At 35.7% G+C, this 11,297-nt stretch overlaps 1 pseudogene; it reads right to left on the minus strand.

Annotated features, from left to right (window-relative positions):
• Positions 1-7,371: 7,371 nt before the first annotated feature.
• Positions 7,372-10,795, minus strand: LOC134739307 (speckle-type POZ protein-like; annotated as a pseudogene).
• Positions 10,796-11,297: the final 502 nt, after the last annotated feature.

Here is an 11,297-nt window from a genome sequence, read left to right on the forward strand (position 1 = left end):
TAGTAATTCAAGCATATTTAAGGCCTCATGTGGAAAACATCTTTAGTCTTTCTAACCAAGGATTTTACCAGGTTGCATAGTTTTGGATAGGAAGTCAGTTACGACCATCTATAATTTTAAAGCAAAGAACATTTCCATTAAGAACTATTTTGTATTTCATGAAGGATTTGAATTTTAAACTCACATGTAGCACAAAAGACTTGCATAAACACCATGTTAAGAGACTTGGCCAAGTTTAGCTTAACTTATACGTGCGCTAGGTCTTGAATTTGTCTTTAAAGGTCACCCTAGATTCCATGGTAGGTCTTGGATCAAAAGAATATGATCCTGCTAAACTGCAAAACATACACTGTCTAACCCATGTTGCCTAATAATTTTCAATTATTTCCCTCTTAATTTTATGTAATTTTTCATTTCCATGTAACCCACTAGTTCCTTTTTGTTTTCCTCATTTTTATTCATATCAGTTTTCTCTTTAAAGGCCTCAGTTACCTTTGTCTTAGAGTTCAGTTCAATTTATACAGTAGTCTCTATCCCCTACTTCAGTAGTCAGAATAAAATCTATCTTGCCATTTTTAAGAAGGATCTTGCTCTGTTTTTCTTTGACAGGGACACATATAATACATATCATTGTTATTTGTTTATATAGAAGAGTATTCTTTACCTACTTAATAAACCTGCACATCTTGCACGTGTATCTCTGAACTTACAATAAATGTTGGAAATAAAAAATAAAATAAAATAAAAATAAAAAAGAGGTTTCTAAAAATGCACAGTAGAAATGCACTATTTCTGACCTTCACAAATAAACAGCCTGAGTTTCCAGTGACTCATTTTTTTCAGTTTAGAAATATACATGAGTAAGCATTAAAATGGAATTATTTTAGGTTTTCTGAAATTAAAAATGTATATTACTTAATATTTAACAAAGAATAAAATATTTGAATAAATCAGGAAGGCCCAAGTCTTGTGAAATATAGAGGAGAATTTTGCCACCCCTTGATGAATAGTGGTGGCATTAAATGTCATGACCTTCCCTATCATGCCTGCCTGCCTTAGATATCAAACAGTGCTACCTTCTTTTTTTTCTTTCTTGTCTTAACAAACTTTTGATAATCAAACAAGGAACATATTAGGAAAAAAGAGTAAAAATTGCCTCACAGGCCAGCACAACCAGAGAGCAGTACTGGAACCAGATGAGGTTTTTCTCAGGTGGCGGCAAGTACTTGGCTCCTTTGTGCCTTGTGATAAACTTGATCCAGAAGACTGTTTGGTCCATGGGCTTCATAAGCTGACCATAATGAATGATTGATAACCATATAACATTCTCTTTACTGCTAAAGGAAAATCAAATAGACATAAACTTATGGAATATAAAATATAAATATGTGAAATTTTTGTGTAGATGTTAAAAATTAGTGCCACATAAAAGTAGATGAAAAATAAAATAATTTATTTCCTGGTGGTTATAGAGATTTTGGTTTATGGGTTAGAATTTGTTGGATGCATAAGATTTCAAAATGTGAAAAGATAATGTAAGAGAGAAAAAGTATTTCTATCCTAGAAATTAAAATTAGTTAAGTCCAAAGGATAAAAAGAAATCATTTGAGGGTACAGAGGTTGAATTAGCCATTAATGAAATTGTAATGAACCTGGTGTGCATGTTCCAAAATAGTATCAAAGTCTAGAGATAGGAGACAAATCTATGACAAGGTTCAGGTACAAGTCAGGGAAAAGCTGATAAGAAGTTGACATTGATCAGGAATTAGTATTGACATTACATCAGTGAATTAGTGATTAAAAATATAAAAGTAAATGGCCTTAGTTTGAATCATGACCTGATATCTACTGGTCCTTTTTTTTTTTAATGTATCTATTCCTAGTTTTTTTTTTTTATTGTTAAATTGAATGAATAAGAATGGTACCTTTCTTATTTGATTATTGTGAGTAGTAACGTAATGATTTTTAGGATACTTGGTAGAATTATTCTCATCATAAAGAGAATAAGTAGATGTTCACTATTATTACTGTTTTACTTGCATTGTGATTTTAAAATCTAAGTGGTGCTTAATATTTTACTTTGAGGCATTGCAATTCCATATATTTAGAGTGTTGAAATAATTATTGACTAATAAGGAATAAGGATGAATATAAGTATAAGGCTTACCAAGTCAAAACCAAAAATTGCTAAAGCATGGCACTGTAGCAATAGCAATGGAGGTAACTTCTCTCTTTGATATATAAAAAACAGAGTAGGAAGACTGTGTTTTTTAGAGGAGGGCATTAGTCCTGATATATATTTTTAATACAATTGGGAAAAGCTATAACCAAGAAGTTGCATAATACAAATTACCAATATAATGCATGTCATTTCATATACAATGTGTATTAACTAATTAAAAATTATTTTTATTTTTCAACACAGCATTATATTTACTAAAATTTATTCATATTACCAATATAATAGTAATAGCATAACTGAAATTAATATATGTATTGAAATAATTTAGAAATCCTCTATTTCTGGTTTCAGACATTTTGGCTATTAAACAGGAATATTCCAATTTATCTCTTTCAAGCCAATTATTTCTCAATTTTATAAATCTCCCAAATAAGCAAAAGCAACCACAACCATAAGAGCAAAGAATATGGCTACATTTATAAAGTATTTTCTTTTTTCAATAATTTTTAAAGGCAAGTTTGAAAGTTGTAGTTGCTTACAAGTTATCAGTGATGGGATCAAAATGTTAGCATAAAGATTTGGAAAGCATTAAATATAATGGGAATTACAGATAGATTGTCATGCTGATTTACTGAAAATAAATTATTTTACAAGAGTTTTAAAAACAAGGAAAAAGGGTAAGTAAAGTGAGATGATGGACATGTTTATTTACTTCATTATGGTAGTCTTTTAACTAAGTATTTGTATCCCATAAGATCACTTTACATATCTTCAATAGACAAAACAAAATTTATTTAAAGACTAACATTTGATGAGATCTCATCCTAAAAGACCCTCATAACTGTGCTGAAAATTAGTCAGTGCTGTAATAATATTCATGCTTCTTTCCTTCAACTTTGTTCTCAGTCTTCCTTATCATCTTTCTGTTACATCTTCAGCATTTCCTCTTATTTCACTTTTTTGCTATTTTACAACTTATGCACTATCCTAAAATCTCTGACAAATGTTTCCACTAAAACCACAAAAAAAACAGATTGTGATACTCACAGTGGTTTATTGACAATTTTCTTTAAGCATTACCAAAAAAAATGTACTCAGCATTGTGTTCAAGTTTAAAGTCACTGCTGCTTCCTGACCTTCATATGAGAACTTATCAACACATGCTATGTAGTTAAAAAAAATACATTCATGAAGAGTCATTAATGACTGCTTTTCATGCATTGATCAAATCTATAATTGACATTGTTTTTGAGTCTATTCTAACAGCTTATACCTTAACCTTCATGTGAGCAAACTTATGAGGTTGATCTACAAACAAAGAAGGCCCACCATAGGGATCCCATGGTAGATCCTCTCTTAGGTGCCATTGGCTCCATCATGAGGTATAAAAGCTTTAGTTTTTAGATGACCTAGGATTAGATAAATTTTTGAATAATTATTCGTGATGAGTCTTAGAATTAAAATGAGCAATGCTCAATAGGAGGCAATGAAACGGGCAGTGTTCTCTAGATAACAAATTACTGCAACAGTAAAACTGCATTAAAATTACTTTCAGATCTCAAGAAAGAAGCACCAAGTTCTCTGGGGCAATAAGTGAAGGCTACACATTGAAGAAGTGGTATGTGACTTGAGACTTGAAGAATGAATACAAGATTGTCAAGTGGACAAATAGAGCACACTGTGGATAAAGAAAACTGCATATCCCCTACTTTAGCCCCCCCAAAAGCAGGATGCATGCTATAACGTCTACTTGCTATCTGAGCTGCAAAAGTAACCTCACATTTGCATCCAAAAAATTAACATAGATGATTACAAGAATGCTATACAGGATATAAAACTAAAAACTGCTTTATAAATATTCAAATATCAAAGTTGTGTTGTACATATTAGAAAGCTATTTATTACTATATTTTATGGTGGAAGGAGCATCTGAACCTCTCTCCCTGCCTGGCTTCCTTCTGCCTGGTATGCGATGCTCTTTTAGTTTAGCAGTTCATAGATGGCTTGTGTTAGTCAGCTCAATTAGACACCTGCCTTATCACAGGAAAAAAGGGCTTTCTATATCCGGGGTTCTTGCCTTGGTTTATCAGAAGAATGGGATCGTCGTGGGCTTGAAGAATGAGTGCAAGCTTTTATTGAGTAGAAGTAGTTCTCAGGAGATGGGGGAGCCAGAAAGGGGACGGATTTCCCCTAGAGTAGGGCTGCTGAGCAGCCTGACTCTTCTTCAACTGCCCCAGCCAAACTCTGCATTGTTCTGCCGGTTGATGGCCTGCCTGCCTGCTCCCCTGGATGTCCTTTTGATGTCCAGCCACTTGTTTCTTCTTTTGCTAATCCACTCGTTTTGACGTCCAGCCACTTGTGTGCTTGCCTGCTAGAGTCTCAGGAGTTTTTATAGGCACATGATGGGGGCATGGCAAGGCAGAATGGTCTTGGGAAATGCAACATTTGGGTGTGAAAGCAGTGCCTGTCCGCACCTAGGTCCCTGGGCACAAGCCGGGGGTGGGGCCCTTGCCAGGGACCCACCCTTCTCCTCCCTGCAGTTCCCTGCCCCTCTTCCATATCATTTTCTTTCTCCTCCTCCTCCTCCTCATCCTCTTTCTTCTTCTGAGAGAGAAAGAGAGAGAAAGATACAGAGAGAGAGAGAGAGAGAGGGTCACATTGTGTTTCTGAAGTTAGAATGCAGTGAAGCAGTGGTGCAATCATAGTTCACTTCAACCTTAAACTACTGGGCTCAGTCAATCCTCCTGCCTCAGCCTCCTGACTAACTAACCCTACAGGTATTTCACCTCCATGTCCTGCTTTTTTTTTTTTTTTTTTTTTTTTTTTTTTTTTTTTTTTTTTTTTTTTAAAGAAATAGGCTCTCTCTGTTATCTAGTTTTGTCTCAAACTCCTGGGCTCAAGGGATTCTCCCACTTAGGCCTCACAAAGTGCTGGTATTATAGGCATGAGCCACTGTGCCTGGCCTTGACTCCTGCTTATATCCCCCTTCTTTCTCAGATGGGAGGTAGCGTCAATATATGTGTTAGAAGCAAAGTCATTTTGGAGAAATATTTTATACTGTACAGGATCTACCTTAGACCTTCCTTTCTGTCACTTCTTTCTTTCAGACGTTGGCAAAGTCCATTCACCAAGGCAGTTTGGTTTTTCTATTTTGCTAAATATACCTGGCTGAGTGGGTACTTATACTCAAGGAGGGTGAGCCTTGGGTTTCCATTCTCTGAATAGCCCTCTGAACAACATACAGAATAGGCCTATTTCAAAATTAGGGGAAGTAAAAAGGCCCAGATTACATGGAAAGCCTAAACTCCATGGTATGTTTCAGATTTTTTTCAATACCTACTTCTTGTTATTGTGCTAGTGAAGTTACCCATTAATACATAACTTCTTTCTGATAACATTTGTAGTGTGTATCCTTCAGTCATCCTGTAAACAAAAGTACTAAATGACAGGGCAGAATTTGTTGATATCTGTTACCTGCCTCCAATATCATGATAATATCAAAATGCCACACTACACCTCCTCATTACCATTCTTTTTTGTTCTTATAAATTCAAGTTATCATTTGGTGTAATTCACTTTTTTTTCCAAATTATAAATAGTTTGTAACTATTCATATTAAGCAGAATTTCCGTATCATCCACAGTGCTGTTACAGTAACTGAAACCCAAAGAAGAAATAAGAGGTGGGTGGGAATGCTCATGACGTGTGACCTGATATACTCTAAAGTTTCTCTCTTTTTGTTTGCATCTCCCACAGGCAAGTATCAGTTCTCTCTCTCTTTCTTTTTTTTTTTTTTTTTTTTTTTTTGAGATGAAGTATCACTCTTGTTGCCCAGGCTGGAGTGCAGTGGCACGATCTTGGCTCACTGCAACCTCTGTCTCCCTGGTTCAGGCAATTCTCTTGCCTCAGCCTTGCAAGAGAATTACAGGCATCCACAACCACGCCTGGGTAATTTTTTGTATTTTTAGTAGAGACAGGGTTTCGCCACATTGGCAAGGCTGGTCTCAAACTACTGACTTCAGGTGATCCACCTGCCTCGGCCTTTGGTTCAGGTTTTGAAGGAGAGTAGACTAATCAAGATTCATTTATTATTAAGTGTATTTTCCAAAGTGTGAAAAACAGGAGTAAATTCAATATTGAATATCTGCAATCCAAAACTATTTAATACAATCAAGAATATCTTTCTTATTTATTATCTCAAACATCCCAGTTGCCTCCTTTTAAAAATTTCTTTCAAGTATTAAAACACAATTAATTCTACCTTGTTAATTATCTCAAAAGCAAAGATAAATATGTACCATTCAGCATACAAAAGTTACACAGTAAAAATGAAAGTGTGTATATACATATATATGTATATATATATATCTTTGATAATTGACCCACTCATTAAATTTACATTAGGTCATCCTTACTGTTAACATGTACATATAAATGTAGGTCACTGTAAATTAAAAAAAATCAGTTCCACACAATACATGCTTTCTTCATGATATTTAAACCTCATTCAATTCTCATATATTGTAAACTTAGATAAACCCACAGTTTATTGGACAGTTAACATACAAGACAAACATCACAATTTTCACTAAAAATCTGGGCCAACTCATTGTTTATTTGCCCCTTGAAATAAAAAACGAATTAGGATTGAAGCAGTGTATTGCTGTAACTTACTTGGAAGGTAAGTAAGTTCTCTCATATTTTTAGAACTTAGATTGAAGACGTTACTGGTAAACTACAATATGAGTGCTTTTAAAGATAATTTAATCGTAAACCTTGAGACAGCATGGGACAAACCCTATAAAATTTGGTTTTATTTTTCAAAATAAAAGATCTTTTTGAAACTTAATATCTTCACTTATCAATATTACTGCATTATAAAGCTAGTTTATATAATCCTGCATAGCATTGGTCAAAATGACAAGGCACAATAAAAAAATTAAAACATTATATGAACAAGAGAAGTCATTGAAAATAATTTAAGGCCTTGAAGTGATTTAATCAGTCTAACTTAAACCTGAAAAATAAACCATTAATTATCCACCTGAAATGCAAGCAATATGTTTTTAAGCTTCTGTTCTGTGGACCAAATAACAAAAAAAAACTCTTTCTTATGGTTTATGTATTAGAATCCTTCTGGACTTGAATGACTAAAAGTCAATTCCATTTTTCAATTGTTCATGGAAGATTTAGGACTGTTTTAGCCATTTGTGTGGAATGCCAAACTGTGGACACTATGCAGATGCTAGTGCTCAGAAGGCTTCTGCTACTAAGTAAGTGTGAGACTGAATTGTAGACTTTCACCTTGATGTTTCCATTATGTTGGTTGCTTCATTGACATTCCAGTTTTTCTTATCTTTACAGCCAAGTTGTCGAAGTACACTGCACCTATTAATAATGTCTATGGTTTGTGCTTTCAACTGTTCTGCAACATGCAAATCTGCAAGGACAAGGGGATCAGCAATATTTTCTACTGAGAGATTACTACACAAAGCTTCCTCACACATGACCTTTAGCTGTTCCCAGTGCATGTTTGTCTGCAGCTGCCAACAAGTTGTCCGTCATTTTGTCAAGGTTTAGTTCTTTCCCTGTGTTAATGAAACTCATCATTTCTTTAAAAACATCAGGGTCTAAATCATTTATTTCCACTCAATTCTTTATGCTTTCTTCCATTTCATGTTGAAACATGGATTAAAAACAGGATTGAGGTACAAGCAGATTTATGAGCTTTAAATTCTTGTCCTCTCAATAAATTAGGTATTGATGGGATGTATCTCAAAATAATAAGAGCTATCTATGACAAACCCACAGCCAATATCATACTGAATGGGCAAAAACTGGAAGCATTCCCTTTGAAAACTGGCACAAGACTGGGATGCCCTCTCTCACCACTCCTATTCAACATAGTGTTGGAAGTTCGGGCCAGGGAAATTAGGCAGGAGAAGGAAATAAAGGGTATTCAATTAGGAAAAGAGGAAGTCAAATTGTCCCTGTTTGCAGATGACATGACTGTATATCTAGAAAACCCCATTGTCTCAGCCCAAAATCTCCTTAAGCTGATAAGCCACTTCAGCAAAGTCTCAGGATACAAAATCAATGTACAAAAATCACAAGCATTCTTATATACCAATAACAGACAAACAGAGAACCAAAACATGAGCGAACTCCCATTCACAATTGTCTCAAAGAGAATAAAATGCCTAGGAATCCAACTTACAAGGGACATGAAGGACCTCTTCAAGGAGAACTACAAATCACTGCTCAATGAAATAAAAGAGGATACAAACAAATGGAAGAACATTTCATGCTCATGGGTAGGAAGAATCAATATCATGAAAATGTCCATACTGCCCAAGGTAATTTACAGATTCAATGCCATCCCCATCAAGCTACCAATGATTTTCTTCACAGAATTGGAAAAAACTACTTTAAAGTTCATATGGAACCAAAAAAGAGCCCACATCACCAAGTCAATCCTAAGCCAAAAGAACAAAGCTGGAGGCATCACACTACCTGACTTCAAACTATACTACAAGGCTACAGTAACCAAAACAGCATGGTACTGGTACCAAAACAGAGATATAGATCAATGGAACAGAACAGAGCCCTCAGAAATAATGCCGCATATCTACAGCTATCTGATCTTTGACAAACCTGAGAAAAACAAACAATGGGGAAAGAATTCCCTATTTAATAAATGGTGCTGGGAAAACTGGCTAGCCATATGTAGAAAGCTGTAACTGGATCCCTTCCTTACACCTTATACAAAAATTAATTCAAGACAGATTAAAGACTTAAATGTTAGACCTAAGACCATAAAAACCCTAGAAGAAAACCTAGGCATTACCATTCAGGACATAGGCATGGGCAAGCACTTCATATCTAAAACACCAAAAGCAATGGCAACAAAAGCCTAAATTGACAAATGGGATCTAATTAAACTAAAGAGCTTCTGCACAGCAAAAGAAACTACCATCAGCATGAACAGGCAACCTACAAAATGGGAGAAAATTTTCGCAACCTACTCATCTGGCAAAGGGCTAATATCCAGAATCTACAATGAACTCAAACAAATTTACAAGAAAAAAACAAACAACCCCATCAAAAAGTGGGCAAAAGATATGAACAAGCAGTTCTCAAAAGAAGACATTTATGTAGCCAAGAAACACATGAAAAAATGCTCACCGTCACTGGCCATCAGAGAAATGCAAATCAAAACCACAATGAGATACCATCTCACACCAGTTAGAACGGTGATCATTAAAAAGTCAGGAAACAACAGGTGCTGGAGAGGATGTGGAGAAACAGGAACACTTTTACACTGTTGGCGGGACTGTAAACTAGTTCAACCCTTGTGGAAGTCAGTGTGGCAATTCCTCAGGGATCTAGAACTAGAAATACCATTTTTCCCAGCCATCCCATTACTGGGTATATACCCAAAGGACTATAAATCATGCTGCTATAAAGACACATGCACACATATGTTTATTGAGGCACTATTCACAATAGCAAAGACTTGGAACCAACCCAAATATCCAACAACGATAGACTGGATTAAGAAAATGTGGCACATATACACCATGGAATACTATGCAGCCATAAAAAATGATGAGATCATGTCCTTTGTAGGGACATGGATGAAATTGGAAATCATCATTTTCAGTAAACTATCGCAAGAACAAAAAACCAAGCACCGCATAGTCTCGCTCATAGGTGGGAATTGAACAATAAGAACACATGGACACAGGAAGGGGAACATCCCACTCTGGGGACTGTTGTGGGGTGGGGGGAGGGGGGAGGGATAGCTTTAGGAGATATACCTAATGCTAAATGGCGAGTTAATGGGTGCAGCACACCAGCATGGCACAAGTATACATATGTAACTAACCTGCACATTGTGCACATGTACCCTAAAACTTAAAGTATAATAATAAAATAAAATAAAAACAATGGCAATAAATTACACCTTGTAGTTAAAAAAAAAAAAAAAAATTCTTGTCCTCTCACAAAAAAACTGCAGTCTGTAAATCTTGTGTTTTCTCAGAGATTACCTCAGTCTTCTCCTAGTTGACACTCAGGCACCTTCAAAGTATTTGTATTAGTATGTCCTGATATGTTTACTGAATCTTGTACCACACTCATCTCACAAAGTAATGTAAGCTTGTCATCTGGTAAAAGACCATTAGCTTCGTCAAGCAAAAGTTCCCTTCTAATGAATTTTTTAACATCCCAGTCCTTCCCTTGAACAAATTGATATGCTCTTTTGTTTTCCATTGCTTTTGTTTCTTCCCTTTTAGCACTCAGAAGGGACAATTTGAATTTTGCTCACACTTCACTTTTGGGGAAGCTGACTAAAAGCAAATATAAGGACAAATGGTCTTTACTTTCATTATCTAATCCCTTTGGGTTTACCTTCAGGCACCATTTCATTTGGGCCAGATGAAAATGTGGAACTTTTTAACTTCTCACCCATTTCCTCTTGACAAAAACTGAAGTTATTAATGGTCTACGTGTTGAACATTTTACTAGTTTGATCTGTGTATAACACTAGCTTTCTGCTGTGGGACAAGAAGACATATCTCTAGGTAGAGGTGGGACGTGTTCCTGAGACATTGCCACTTTATTGCATTCTTTTAGGATTTATGTAGTACCCCACACAATTGAGTACCTTACCTTAGATGTCTCAGAGCATTAGTGTTTGGTTTTCACCAGGAGCATGGTTGAGAAGGGCCACCCTCATGTCTCCTCAATGCCTGGACTTGCCAGGTGGCAGTAGGCAGCACTGGCTGCATCAGCTCCAAGACGCTGAGGCTGTGCTGGAGGCAGCAGGGTTAATGGTGGCAAGTCCCTGTGGAGGCACCTTCACCGACCCACATTCCTCCTCCCCTGCCCTCCATCCTTCCGGATCTCCCGCTCCTCTTGGTGTCATTTCTTACTGCAATAGAGTTTTGCATCCACATACCTACTTAGCGCTATTATTGACAAATATATTATATATGTATAAATTAAATGTTCAGCATGACCACTATATATATATATATATATATGCTTTGTATACTTGATTCTTAAATTTGTTAAGAAAGTTGAATAAATATGAATTTATATTATCTGTTAA

This window comes from Pongo pygmaeus, chromosome 3 (genome assembly GCF_028885625.2).
Source record: "Pongo pygmaeus isolate AG05252 chromosome 3, NHGRI_mPonPyg2-v2.0_pri, whole genome shotgun sequence".
NCBI lineage: Eukaryota > Metazoa > Chordata > Mammalia > Primates > Hominidae > Pongo > Pongo pygmaeus.